This window comes from Staurois parvus, unplaced genomic scaffold (assembly GCF_062004578.1).
Source record: "Staurois parvus isolate SC_StPar_1 unplaced genomic scaffold, SC_StPar_1.0 ptg000171l, whole genome shotgun sequence".
Lineage (NCBI taxonomy): Eukaryota > Metazoa > Chordata > Amphibia > Anura > Ranidae > Staurois > Staurois parvus.
This window is the reverse complement of record NW_028317967.1, coordinates 2,492,081-2,505,981: the sequence shown is the minus strand read 5'-3', so window position 1 is coordinate 2,505,981 and position 13,901 is coordinate 2,492,081.

The following is a 13,901-nucleotide window of genomic DNA, read 5'->3' as shown; positions in this document are numbered from 1 at the left end:
TTTGAGGTATATTTATAATTTGAGTAATTTAATTGATTTTAGTGATTATGGGATTTAATATAGTAATGTAATTGTTAATAATAAAGTTTGACCAGTAGAGGGGGGTAGAGTGATTTTATGAGGTATTTTATGAGTATATAGATAATGTAGATATAGATAGTATGGTTCATTGGAGATTTATTTATGAGTATTGTGGTATACTTTACAAGCTGTAATATGGAATAAAGAGTATTGTATGTAGTAGTATTACTCGGAGTGACACGCAGTAGGAGTATATGTTTGCTATGGTATTATCCCTTGTTAGTTCCCAGAGGTATATTTATTATAGTATAATTGTTCCATGTGTAATAGTGGAGTTTTCCTGAATAGCCCTTATTAGAATGTTTGTTCCATGCTTATAGATGTAGAAAAGTAGTTCCAGCTTGCTCGTTCTAGTCATGGGGAAGATAGAGGTCCGAGGTGACTGTTTTCCCTTATCTAAAATGGCAGTCCTGGCTTCCGGTCAATTAAACACAACAGGATAAGAGGAGCGGCCTCGTAGATGTCTGGATCCCTTCAGACGAAGTCCGGAAGTGATGAAACGCGTTAAAGGGACGTGACATCAAGACGCACGCACGAAAATCGGAAGTGCCGCCGTGGCCATTTTGACTGCTGGAAAATGTGGTTTCTATGCCCTATTGATTGCAAGGCTGGTTTGTTTGCCAAAGAGCTGATAATTAATATCCCCAATGTAAGATATTTATTAAATTTATCCCTATACTTGGAATATCTATTATATGAGTCTCCTTTGCTTTATGAGGAATATGGAGGATGGGCTGAAGGGAAGGAAAACTTGGAAGTAATACTTTTACCAGGAATATCGTGATAGGTTTATGAATACTACCAGAGGGTAATGGTATTTAATATCACTATTTGGAATGGTCACGGAGTGTTCACTATATGAATTGAAGTGTTCACTTTAACATTGGATTTTGGTTCACATTTATTTTAGTTGATGATTAGTATATAAATTTTGGATATATATTTATATTCATATATATTTTTTTCTCTTTCGCTTAATCACTATTAATCACAGTTGTAGTGGTTTGGATTTTTGCACGGATTTATTTATTGCACTTTTTACTGTAATTTGTTATTTGGAAGATAATGCACTATATGAGTATTCTTTTTTCGAGGTATCACAAGGATTGAAATAGGATTTGGAATCCTTCTTACTGGATTTATTTGTATTTGTTTTGGTGGACTTTTGATTTGGACTTTAGTTGGACTATTTTGCATTCATTTTATATATATATATATATATTTATTAATTTTTTGGGAATATTTGGTTAGGTGGTTAGATAATATTCAGATTATTCACATGATATGGTGAAAGAAAGGTTATATTATATCAGTTCTACTTTCTAGGGAGAAAGTGTCACTTTCTGGTGGGGATTCACATATTGGAGGTGTATTTGATTTTTATAGAGATGATTGGCACCATTCCGATATCCAATCAGCTCTATGGCCAGCTGGCAGAAACACCGGCTGCATTCTCAGGTTCCCCCGATGGCACGGACTGCCTGAGAAGGCTGTGGAAGACAGCGAATGAAGGGGGGGCATCTTCTTCCACTGCTTGTAAAAGCAGTCCTACAGCTAGTTAGCCACTAGGTTTGCTTTTACATGAATGCCAATTGCCAGCTGAAAAAAATGATACCAGGATGATGCCTGCAGCTGCAGGCATCATCCTGATATAACCACTCGAATTCCAGTGATGTACCAGTAGGTCGCTGGTCTTTGTTGGGTAGTTATGCTATGTTCTTTTATTATTATGCAGCCTGTGGGCTGAATGAAAAAAAGAGTAGAAATCTCTGCTAGAAAAAGTGTGTGGTATGCCCTCCATTACAATTTCCTGCCCTGCATCCACCCACTTCTAATGGTGGGGACACATGAAATGTTCTTTTTTTGTCGTTCAACACGTGGGCTGAACAAAAAAAAAAAAGAACCTAACAGATTCCTCTATTCTCATCGGTCGATGTGGATGAAGACATTTTTAAAAAATATATATACCGAAGCATAGGGGCCATCCACCCAATGCCCACCCCAGGCCCCTATGCTTTGGCATATATGCTCCTTTTTTAACTGCGGATGAAAAATCTCATTTAACAGCGCTGCACACACCTACCTATGTATATTCTGAGAGCAAGACCCGTTGCTGTCAGAATAAACAAGTCGGTACTGTAGCAAAGAAAACAGCAATGGTTAACAATAAAACAGTAAAATCATAACAGTAGAACAGTAACTTGACAACAAAAAAAACTACAACTATTTTTGGTTTTTAAAACTTAAATTTTTTTTTATGTGCTTGTACTCTTTATTTTTTATGTTTTTTTTTTTAAGTTGAACTTAACCAGACTGTAGGGTCTCTCAAAATGCGATAGCCAATTTCCTGACTACTAACATATTTCGAGACCCTGTGCAAATATGTGCCTTGAACTGTGCCGTGCTATACTCTATACTAATACTGCACTAGTGTGTGGTAGTGACGGAGACTAGATTAGCCAGGACAGGAGGGACAAACAAAGCGAGTGTCACACCTAATTCCATGTCTGCTACAGACACGGCATCTTTTTTGGGGAGTCATTTGAGTTGGGGTGCCAGGAATGGTATCGGGAAAATGCCTCTCATGCAGCCGGCTAACTGCATCTGTATTGGGGGTTTGGGCCACAGCATCTTCTGGATCCAAAAGGGCCATGATGATCTCTTCCTGGAATTTTAGGAAGGATCCGCTTCATCCAGTTACTTTGTAATGCACAAAAGCATTATACAGAGCTAATTTAAATAAATAAACAGACACTTTTTTGTACCAGCTTCTGGCTTTTGGTAAACTAAGTACGGCTTCATCATCTGGTCATTGAAGTCCACCCCTCCCATGTTAAGGTTATAGTCATGGACACAGAGGGGCTTCTCAACAACACCAACTGTCGTGGCAATATGGATGGTCGTGTCTGCGTAAATGGAAGACAGGACAAAAACATCCAGTTTGTTCTTCCACTTCACTAAGAGCAATTCCTCATTTCTCAAGCAGGCTTTTTCCCCATTAGGTCGCACGGTGCCACGTGCCAATTCCAAGATTGTACAAATGTCTATGTAGTGGCACGCTTGAATAAAAATTGTCAACGTATAAGTGGTACCCCATATGGAAAAGGATGACACCAAGTCCCAAACTATCTTGCCACTGCTCCCCATCTAGTCTGTGCATCTGGGGGGCTCCATGTGAAATTTTTCCCTCGTAAATCCGAAACTTATATGTATAGCCTGTTGCCCTCTCACAGGTCTTATACATTTTGACCCCATAACTGGCATGCTTACTGGGGAGAAATTGTTTGAATGCAAGGTGGACAGAAAAATTAATGAGGGACTCATCAACACAGATGTTTTGCTGGGGAGTATAGACGTCTGCAGATTTTTGATTAAGGTGACTTACGAGGGGCCGAATTTTGTGGAGCTGGTCAAATTCAGGGTCACCCCGAGGGCAACAAAGTGTATTGTCGTTGAAATGCATTATACTCTCATATCAATGTCTGGCCATGGCAGCAGAGAACATGGGCATATGATGAATCAGGTCTGTGAACCAATACAATCGCAATTCATCTTTTTTTAGTAATGCCCATGTTGAGGGTTAGGCCCAAAAAAACTTTACATTCGGAAACCATAATGGGTTTCCATGCAAATAGTCTGGCAAGGTTTGAATTTGGGTTGGCGGTGATAAACTGTTGTGCATATAAATTACTTTGATTACTTCATTACTTTGATTACTTAAATTACTTTGATCCACAATCAGTGCATACAGATCTTCCGTGAAAAACAGCTCCAAAATATCAAGGGGAGTAGTTAAATTTCCTGTTTCCACCTGAATTCCGTGTTGGGCAGTGAATGGGGGAAGTATGGGTGCTGCAGAATTTGTGAGCCGCCAATCGGGATTTGCAAGCACATTTGGAAGGATACTAGGGGCCCTACGGGCCTGTGTGCGAATTCTTGGTGGCTGCAGGACACTACTTGTGCTCGCCACTGCACCAGCTTGTACTGCACTTATGGGATTCACCATGTCACCAAATAATACCGCAGTGCTGGTATGTATAAGACCAGGCTGTACTAGGCCACTGGTGCTCACCAGTTCACCAAACGGTAGAGCGGCACTAGTACTGGCACTCTGCTGCATATAAGCGTGATCATGCAATTGTAACATCTCAGCAACCTGGGAACAGGGTCAGGTATGCCTGACCTTATCAGGGACCTCTACTCCATCGTCTGCGCTATCTGTGAGGGTGACGCTGCTGTCTACAGGTTTGTATTCTGAGGCTGATTATGTCAGTGAGTCTTCCCCTTCACTCTTACCTGACATGCTCAGAATCCTGTAGGCCAGGGGTGGGCAACTGTGGCCCCCAGCTGTTGTAGAACTACAAGTCCCATGAGGCATTGCAAAACTGACAGTTACAAGCATGACTCCTAAAGGCAGAGGCATGATGGGACTTGTAGTTCACCAACAGCTGGAGGACTACAGTTGCCCACCCCTGCTGTAGGCCTCTAAACTAGAGTACCTTTCATTTGACATTTTGGCCACTAAATTTATAGATGCCTAGTGCGACTCATGGGAAAAAGAGCACCTGGCTGTCAGGGACTGCTTGAACCGCAACAAAAAAAAATTACCGGCAAGTGCTAACAGGGATCAGACCTAATTCTGCGAACACTGCGGTTTTGTGTGCAATGTATCAAGTGACAGTGACCTACCGACACTGCACTTGCTGGGGGAGAGGGGGGTAAGCGTAGGGGCTAAACGCAGGTGCTGGCAAGTGACGGGGCTGATCCCGCTAACACTGCATTTTTGGGGACACTATACTAATGTGAACGCTGGTATAATGCTGATCTGATCAGAGATATTGATCCATTCAGACACTATACTAGCAATGGAGGTTTATTGTGTATGTGACCGTGTTCCTGGCAATCAAGAGGTTAAATGTAATGACTAATGTAGTGGCGGGCAATCTTACACTATCTGAGAGGGGAAGCTAAGTGATGCTAACGCTATCTGAAGTCACAGTCGACACTAATACAGTGATCAGGAAAAAATCTATACACTGTACCAATGACACTGGTGATAGGTTAGTGAAGGGGTTAACTGGAGGGGGGGGGGGCGATCAAGGGTTTAAATGTGACCTGAAAGTGTTCTAACTGTGTGCAAGTGTGCTGCTTGTACTCACTGTGTCTTCTTTCTTCTCTCTTCTCTCTCTAGGACGGAATGTGCCCAGAGAGAGGAGATTTCATAATTTCCTGTACCTGTATAAGTGTAAACACAAGTACAGGAAGATCCCTGATAAAGCCGGGATCGATCATCTGATTTAGGCCGGACATCACTGGCCTATATTGGATGATTGATCCCTTGGGGATCAAATCATGGCACCCACGGGTTGGTGGGGACGCTTACGTGCACCCCCCTGGCCCCCGAACACCATGGGAGTGTGAATCACATATATAAATGTGATTTTGCACACCCGTGCTGCCCCACAGGGCAGTATTTCTGCTATAGGGTGGTCAGGAAGTGGTTAATAACAATATTAAGTCATTATAGACATATGTATATACAGTATAGCCGCTAACATGGACAAAATTAAAAATAATGTCAATGCTATTCCACCAGTTGCCAGGCAAGGGCTCCCCCCAAGAGGCAGGAGGGCCCTGTAGAGTACTCGAGATTTTCACCACCGGGACCACCATACAATGTCTGGCTAATAAACAAAATAAATTCAATGTTGATATGTCAGGTGTATATCAGGGGGAAAAGAGTGAAGGAAATAAGTACTTGATCCCCCTGCTGATTTTGAATGTTTGCCCACTCACAAAGAAATGATCAGTCTAAAAATTGAATGGTAGGTGTATTGTAACACTGAGTGACAGAATAGCAACAAAAAATTCAAAAGAAATGCGTGTCTAACAAATTATGCACTTATTTGCATGTTCATGAGGGAAATAAGTATTTGATCCCCATCACAAAACATGACTTAGTACTTGGTGGCAAATCCCTTGTTGGCAATCACAAAGGTCAGACGTTTCCTGTAGTTGGCCACCAGGTTTGCACACATCTCAGGAGGGATTTTGGCCCACTCCTCTTGGCAGATCCTCTCCAAGTCATTAAGGTCTGGTGGCTGACGTTTGACAACTCCCTTTGTCAGCTCCCTCCACAGATTTTCAATCGGATTAAGGTCTGGACACTGGCTAGGCCACTCCAGGACCTTAATGTGCTTCTTCTTGAGCCACTCCTTTGTTGCCTTGGCCGTGTGTTTTGGCAAATTGTCATGCTGGAACACCCATCCACGACCCATTTTCAATGCCCCGGCTGAGGGAAGAAGGTCCTCACCCAAGATTTGATGGTACATTGCCCCGTCCATCATCCCTTTGATGCGGTGAAGTTGTCCTGTCCCCTTAGCAGAAAAACACCCCGAAAGCAGAATGTTTCCACCACCATGTTTGACAGTTGGGATGGTATTCTTGGGGTCATAGACAGCATTCCTCCTCCTCCAAACATGGCGAGTTGAGTTGATGCCAAAGAGCTCGATTTTGGTCTCATCTGACCACAACACTTTCAACCAGTCCTCCTCTGCATCATTCAGATGTTCAGTGGAAAACTTCAGACAGGCCTGGACATGTGCTTTGTTGAGCAGAGGGACCTTGCGGGCACTCAACTTTTTGTTGCTATTCTGTCTCTCAGTGTTACCATACACCTACCTTTCGATTTTTAGACTGATCATTTCTTTGTGAGTGGGCAAACATTCAAAATCAGCAGGGGATCAAATACTTATTTCCTTTACTGTGTAGGTATATATATATACAGTTGTGTTCAAAATAATAGCAGTCAGACATCACTAACCTGACCAATCACTGTTTTTGGTAGAAATTATATTTCTACAAAGCAAATAATTTACAAGCAGGTGTAGTAGAATAATAGAAATCTAACAGACCCAACAGTCATGACATGCATGCTGCTGATTCTGTGTATTGAAACACTAATTGAAAGGGGCATGTTCAAAATAATAGCAGTGTGGAGTTCTATTAGTGAGGTCAGTCATTCTTTGAAAAACAGGTGGCAATTATTGCCCTTATTTAAGGAAGGCAGCAAATGTTGTACATGCTAGTTACAGTTCATTTCTCTCTGAAATTCTGAGGAAAATGGGTCATTCCAGACCTTGTTCAGAAGAACAGCGTACCTTGATTAAAAAGTTGATTGGAGAGGGGAAAACATATAAAGAAGTGCAGAAAATGATAGGCTGCTCAGCTAAAATGATCGCAAATGCTTTAAAATGGCAACCAAAACCTGAAAGACGTGGAAGAAAGCGAAAAACTACCATTCGAATGGATAGAAGAATAGCCAAAATGGCAAGGACTCAGCCAACAATCAGCTCCAGGAAGATCAAAGAAGGTCTAAAGTTACCTGTGAGTACTGTTACAATTAGAAGACGCCTATATGAAGCCAAGCTATCTGCAAGAAGCCCCCGCAAAGTCCCACTGTTGAAAAAAAGACGTGCTAAAGAGGTTACAATTTGCCAAAGAGCACATTGACTGGCCTAAAGAGATATGGCGCAACATTTTGTGGACTGATGAAAGTAAGATTGTTCTTTTTGGGTCTAGTGGCCGGAGACAGTTTGTCAGACAACCCCCAAACACTGAATTCAAGCCACAGTACACTGTGAAGACAGTGAAGCATGGTTGCGCAAGCATCATGATATGGGGATGTTTCTCATACTACGGTGTTGGGCCGTAGTATACTGTCAGAATACTTCAAGAGGTCCTGCTGCCTTATGCTGAAGAGAAAATGCCCTTGAAATGGGTGTTCCAACAAGACAACGACCCCAAACACACCAGTAAACATGCAACATCTTGGTTACAGATCAACAAGATTGACGTTATGGAGTGGCCAGCCCAATCCCCGGATCTTAATCCAATAGAAAACTTGTGGGGTGATATCAAAAATGCAGTTTCTGAGGTAAAACCAAGAAATAGAGAAGAACTGTGGAATTTAGTCCAATCATCCTGGGCTGGAATACCTGTTAACAGGTGCCAGAAATTGGTTGACTCCATGCAACACAGATGTACAGCAGTTCTCAGAAACAGTGCTTATACAACTAAATATTAAGTGATTCAAAGGAAAGCAAAATCATCAAACATTTTATATAGTTTATATATTGAGTTTGTAAAGAAGAATACAAACACTGCTTTTTTTTTGAACAGTCGAATATTCACTTTTCTTCAATTTTTTTAGAGGAACAACACAAATTTGATATATTTTTCTTCATGTTTTGATTTGGAATAGAATGTGTAGTGTTCCCAATGCATTTGTGTGTATGGAAATAAAAGCTATTAGAAGAATTTCGAGCTTTATTCACTTTTTTCAACACACTACTATTATTTTGAACACAACTGTATAGGAAATGTATATATATATATATATATATAAATATATATATATCTTATAATGGTCGGGTCAAGATATACATAACTTGAATTGCAAAATCTATACTTAATATCCTCAATTAGATAGAGTCTCAGGTACCTGAATTTAACAGAGATCCTACTTGCATCCAGTTCCAACAGCAGCAGAATGCTAAATGATTTAGGCCCTTAGTATATGAGTGTGCTAAGTAGTAATAAACCAATCCAATCACCGGGGGGAGGACTCAGAAGGACTTGGCAACCAATTGCCTTAAGCTGTCAAACAGTGGAGGCCCTTTGAGTCACCAGCGCACAAGCGCCACACAGCGTGATGACATAATGCGTCGTCGGTGTGATAACGTATGCCGGCGGTGCACACAGAAGCCTCGGTAAAGCGCAAACAAAAGAACCTGAACAATACGGCTCACGATGTCCAGATGCACCACAGTAGGCAGAAAGGCTGCAAACTCTGGGTGCCAATACCCATGTTGCAGCCTGGGTACGCCTGGTGGCAAAAACAAGGAGAACTCGCCTGTGGAATCTGGATGGAAGATAAATAATGGAGCAACGTCAACATTTTACAATAAACATATAGCAACACTGACCAACATGACATTTTAGCAAAGATGTTATATAGATACAAAAGATACATATTGTAAGAAATTTTAAAAAACGGCGGGCATTCTGACACCGACTGAGACTGGGTGAGACTAACTGCCACTGACATCTCTAGTGACATTAATATAGTGATCATTGCTAATAAAAAGCACTGTCACCTAACTAATGACACTGGGCAGGAAGGGGTTAACATCTGGTGCAATCAAAGGGTTAACTGTGTGTTAGGGAGTGCCTTTACTGCGTACTGTGTGGTGTTTTACTAGGGGATGTACTGGTTAAAAAAATGGCAAACCTCCGTTGCTGTGTCCAGAAATCTTCCTCTGATTTCATTCCCTGGTAGGGAGCACTTGCTGCCTACCTGCGCTGTCATTGGCTCCTGTACAGGTCAGCGATTCATGGCTGAGACCCAGCGAACGGCGGAGCAACTGAGAGGAGAGAGATATGTGAATGTAAACAGCACAGATCTCTCTCCTATCGGTTGCTCTGCTGAGTCCCAGTCATGAATCGCTGACATGTACAGGAGCCAATGACAGCACAGGTAGGCAGCGAGCAGAAATATATATATATATATTATATATTATATACACACACACATGATTCTGTTCTGCACAGAGCAGCAAGCGGTTAATATGGCTTTAAATGTCATCTTTACTAGGTTCGGGGACAAGATTATTTCAAAATATGAAGCATGTTTTGAGAAGTAATAACTTTGTTTTACAGTCCATTACAGGCCACCATTTCCATTTTGGAAATAATTAGTATGGCTGCATCTACCAGAGTTAGGAAGTGTGGAACCCTAATGTTAGTTGTGAGGTGAAGGTTTAATGGTATAAAATGACATGGCTTTCTTCTTTGCAAAGGCTGGTTTAAACTCATATACTTCAATCCGAACTGGTCTTTGTTACAAACTGCTAATAAGGGAAATAGTAATGTAATAAATATTACATAATAGCCAGTTTAAAATGTATATATGCTTACTGGGTTTGTGGTTCCTTTATGAAGTCTAACTCCTTTATTTTTACTCCCAGCTACAGTAAAAGAGACTTACACGTTTACTTAACGTATTAAAAAGGATAAAGAAAATAAAGAATAAGCACAAAAGATATTACTTACCTTCAGTGAGATGTGTCCCTTGTGCTGCTGTGTCCAGAACTCTTCCTCCTCCGATGCCCCCACCATAATCTTCCTGTGCTTCCTGGGTTAATAGAGCTAAACTTGCTTTCATAGCCACTCATCAAGAGAACCAGCTATGCTCACCTTTTCTGTCCAGCTCCTCCTCTCATAGAAGACGGTTCTACCGATTCTTTGAATGAAACGTGATCTATGAATGCAGGGGGCTGATTTGTAAATCATTTTCCCCTTCTCCATTCATGGGATGGGAAGATATGGGTGACATTCTAAAAGCTTTTTTAGTTCTAGTAACCCCTGTCGCAGTGGAAGATTACAGTGGCAAGGATGGGGGGTGGAAGCTTCCTTCTAAATGAGGACACGGCAACATAAGGGACATACATCACTGAAGGTAAGTAATGTCTCTTGTACTTATTCTTTATTTTTTTTCTAAAGTAACCATAGGCTTTAACGCACTGCCTGTGTGTGTGAGTATATGTGTGTGTGTGTGTATGTATGTACGTGTGTGTGTGTGTGTATATACTGTATACACACACACACACACAGTTAGGTCCTTATATGTTTGGACACAGGCACAATTTTCATACTTTTGGCTCTGTTTGCCACCAGAATAAATTAAAACAAAACAATCCAAATGAATTTGAAGTGCAGACTTTCAGCTTTAATTCAAGGGGTTGAACAAAAATATCAAGTACAAATTTTAGGAACTGCAACCATTTTTATACACAGTCCCTCCATTTTCAGGGGCTCAAATGTAATTGGTCAAATGAATATAATCATAAATAAAATGTTAATTTTTAATATTTTGTTGAGAATCTTTTACTGGCAATGACTGCTTGAAGTCTGGAACCCATGGACATTACCAAAGACTGGGTTTCCTCTTTTCTGATGCTTTGCCAGGCTCTAACTGCAGCTGTCTTCAGTTGTTCTTTGTGTATGGGTCTTTCTGACTCTAGTTTTGCATTCAGCAAGTGAAATGCATGCTCAATTGGGTTGAGATCAGGTGATTGATTCGGCCATTGCAGAATATTCCACTTCTTTTTCTTCAAAAGCTCCTGGGTTGCTTTTGCAGTGTGTTTTGGATCATCATCCATCTGTACTGTGAAGCACCATTTGCTTCATTTGGCTGAATCTGGGCTGACAGTATATCTCTAAACACTGCATAATTTATCCGGCTACTTCTGTCTTCTGTCACATCATCAATAAACACCAATGACCCAGTGCCACTGGAAGCCATGCATGCCCATACCATCACACTGCCTTCACCATGTTTTACAGATGACATTGTGTGCTTTGGATCATGAGCTGTTCCAAGCCTTCTCCACACTTTTTTCTGGTACAGATTAATCTCAGTTTTATCTGTCCAAAGAATGCTTTTCCAGAACTGGTCTGGCTTTTTTAGATGTTTTTTGACAAAGTCTAATCTGGCTTTTCTATTCTTCAGGCTTATGAATGGTTTGCACCTTGTGGTGAACCCTCTGTATTTGCTCTCGTAAAGTCTTCTCTTGATTGTAGAATTTGACAATGATACGCCCACCTCCTGGAGAGTGTCCTTCACTTGTCTGGATGTTGTGAATGGGTTCTTCTTTACCATAGAGAGGATCCCTGCGATCATCCACCACTGTTGTCTTCCATGGACGTCCATGCCTTTTTATGTTGCTGAGCTCACCAGTGTATTTTTCTTTCCTCAGAATGCACCAAACTGTTTATTTGGCCACTTCTAATATTGCTGCTATCTCGCTGATGGATTTGTTTTGTTTTTGAAGCCTTACAATGGCTTGTTTCACTTGCAAGAACAGCTCCTTTGAAGCATGATGTAAGTTCACAGCAATAGATTCCAAATGCAAATACTATAGTTACATAGTTAGTCTGGCTGAAAAAAGACAAAAGTCCATCCAGTTCAACCATTAAACAAAATAAAAAAAAATCACAATCCCATACTCACAGTTGACCCAGAGGAAGGCAAAAAAATCCAGCAAAGCATGATTCAATCTGCTCCTGCAGGAAAAATATTCCTTCCTGATCCCCCGAGAGGCAATCGGAGATTCCCTGGACTTTACCTATAAATGTTAGTATCCAGTTATATTCTGTGTATCTAAGAAAGAATCCAGGCCTTTTTTAAAGCAATCCACTGAGCTGGCCAGAACCAACTCTTGAGAGAGTCTATTCCACATTTTCACAGCTCTCACTTTGAAGAAACCTGTCCGTGTTTGGAGATTAAATTTCATTTCCTCCAGATGTAAAGAGTGCCCCCTTGTCCTCTGTGATGACCTCAAGGGGAATAGCTCTACACCGAGTTCACTATATGAATCACTGGGGAGGCACAGTGGCTTAGTGGTTAGCACATCTGCCTTGCAGTAAATGGGTCATGGGTTCAATTCCTGACCATGGCGCCTCCTGCATGGAGTTTGCATGTTCTCCCTGTGCTTGCATGGGTTTCCTCTGGGTGCTCTGGTTTCCTCCCACACTCCAAAGACATGCTGATAGGTTAATTGGATCCTGTCTAAAAATTGTCCCTAATATGTGTATGTATGAATGTGAATTAGGGACCTTAGCTTGTACACCCCTTGAGGGTTAGGGACTGATGTGAATGTTCAGTATATATATGTGTAAAGTGCTGCGTAAATTGACAGCGCTATATAAGTACCTGAAATAAATGTATAAATATACATGTTGATCATATTCCCCCTTAATCTCCTCTTCTCAAGAGAGAATAAATTCAGTTCCTCTAATCTTTCCTCATAGATGATCTATGCCTTCTTTTTGTGAATTGGTGCCCAAAACTGAACTGCATATTCCAGATGAGGTATTACTAATGATTTGTACCGGGGTAATATGATATCTCTCTCTCTGGAGTCTATACCTCTTTTAATACAAGAGAGTATTTTGCTCGCTTTAGAAACCACAGCTTGGTATTGCATGCCATTATTAAGCTTGTGATCTACCAGAACTCCTAGATCCTTCTCCACCATTACATAGTTACATAGTTAGTCCAGCTGAAAAAAGACAAAAGTCCATCCAGTTCAACCCTAGAAAAAAAAAAAAGTTATAATCCTATACCCACAGTTGATCCAGAGGAAGGCAAAAAAACCCAGCAAAGCACAATCCAATTTGCACCTTCTGGGAAAAAAATTCCTTCCTGATCCCCCAAGAGGCAATCGGATATTCCCTGGATCAACTTTACCTATAAATGTTAGTATCCAGTTATATTCTGTGTATCTAAGAAAGAATCCAGGCCTTTTTTGAAGCAATCCACTGAGCTGGCCAGACCCAGCTCTTGAGGGAGTCTATTCCACATTTTCACAGCTCTCACTGAGAAAGAAAGAAACCTTTCCATGTTTGGAGATTAAATTTATTTTCCTCCAGACGTAAAGAGTGTCCTCTGTGATGACCTCAGGGTGAATAGCTCTACACCGAGTTCACTATTTGAACCACTGATGTATTTATATATGTTGATCATATCCCCCCTTAATCTCCTCTTCTCAAGAGAAAATAAATTCAGTTTATTCTCAAAGAATTCATTGATTCCCCCAGTTGTACCCCCCCCTAGTATGTATGATGCATGCATATTCTTAGCCCCCAAGTGCATAACCTTACATTTATCAACATTAAACCTCATTTGCCACATAGTTGCCCAATTAAACAGGGCATTGAGGTCAGCTTGTAAATTGAAGACATCCTGTAAGGACGTT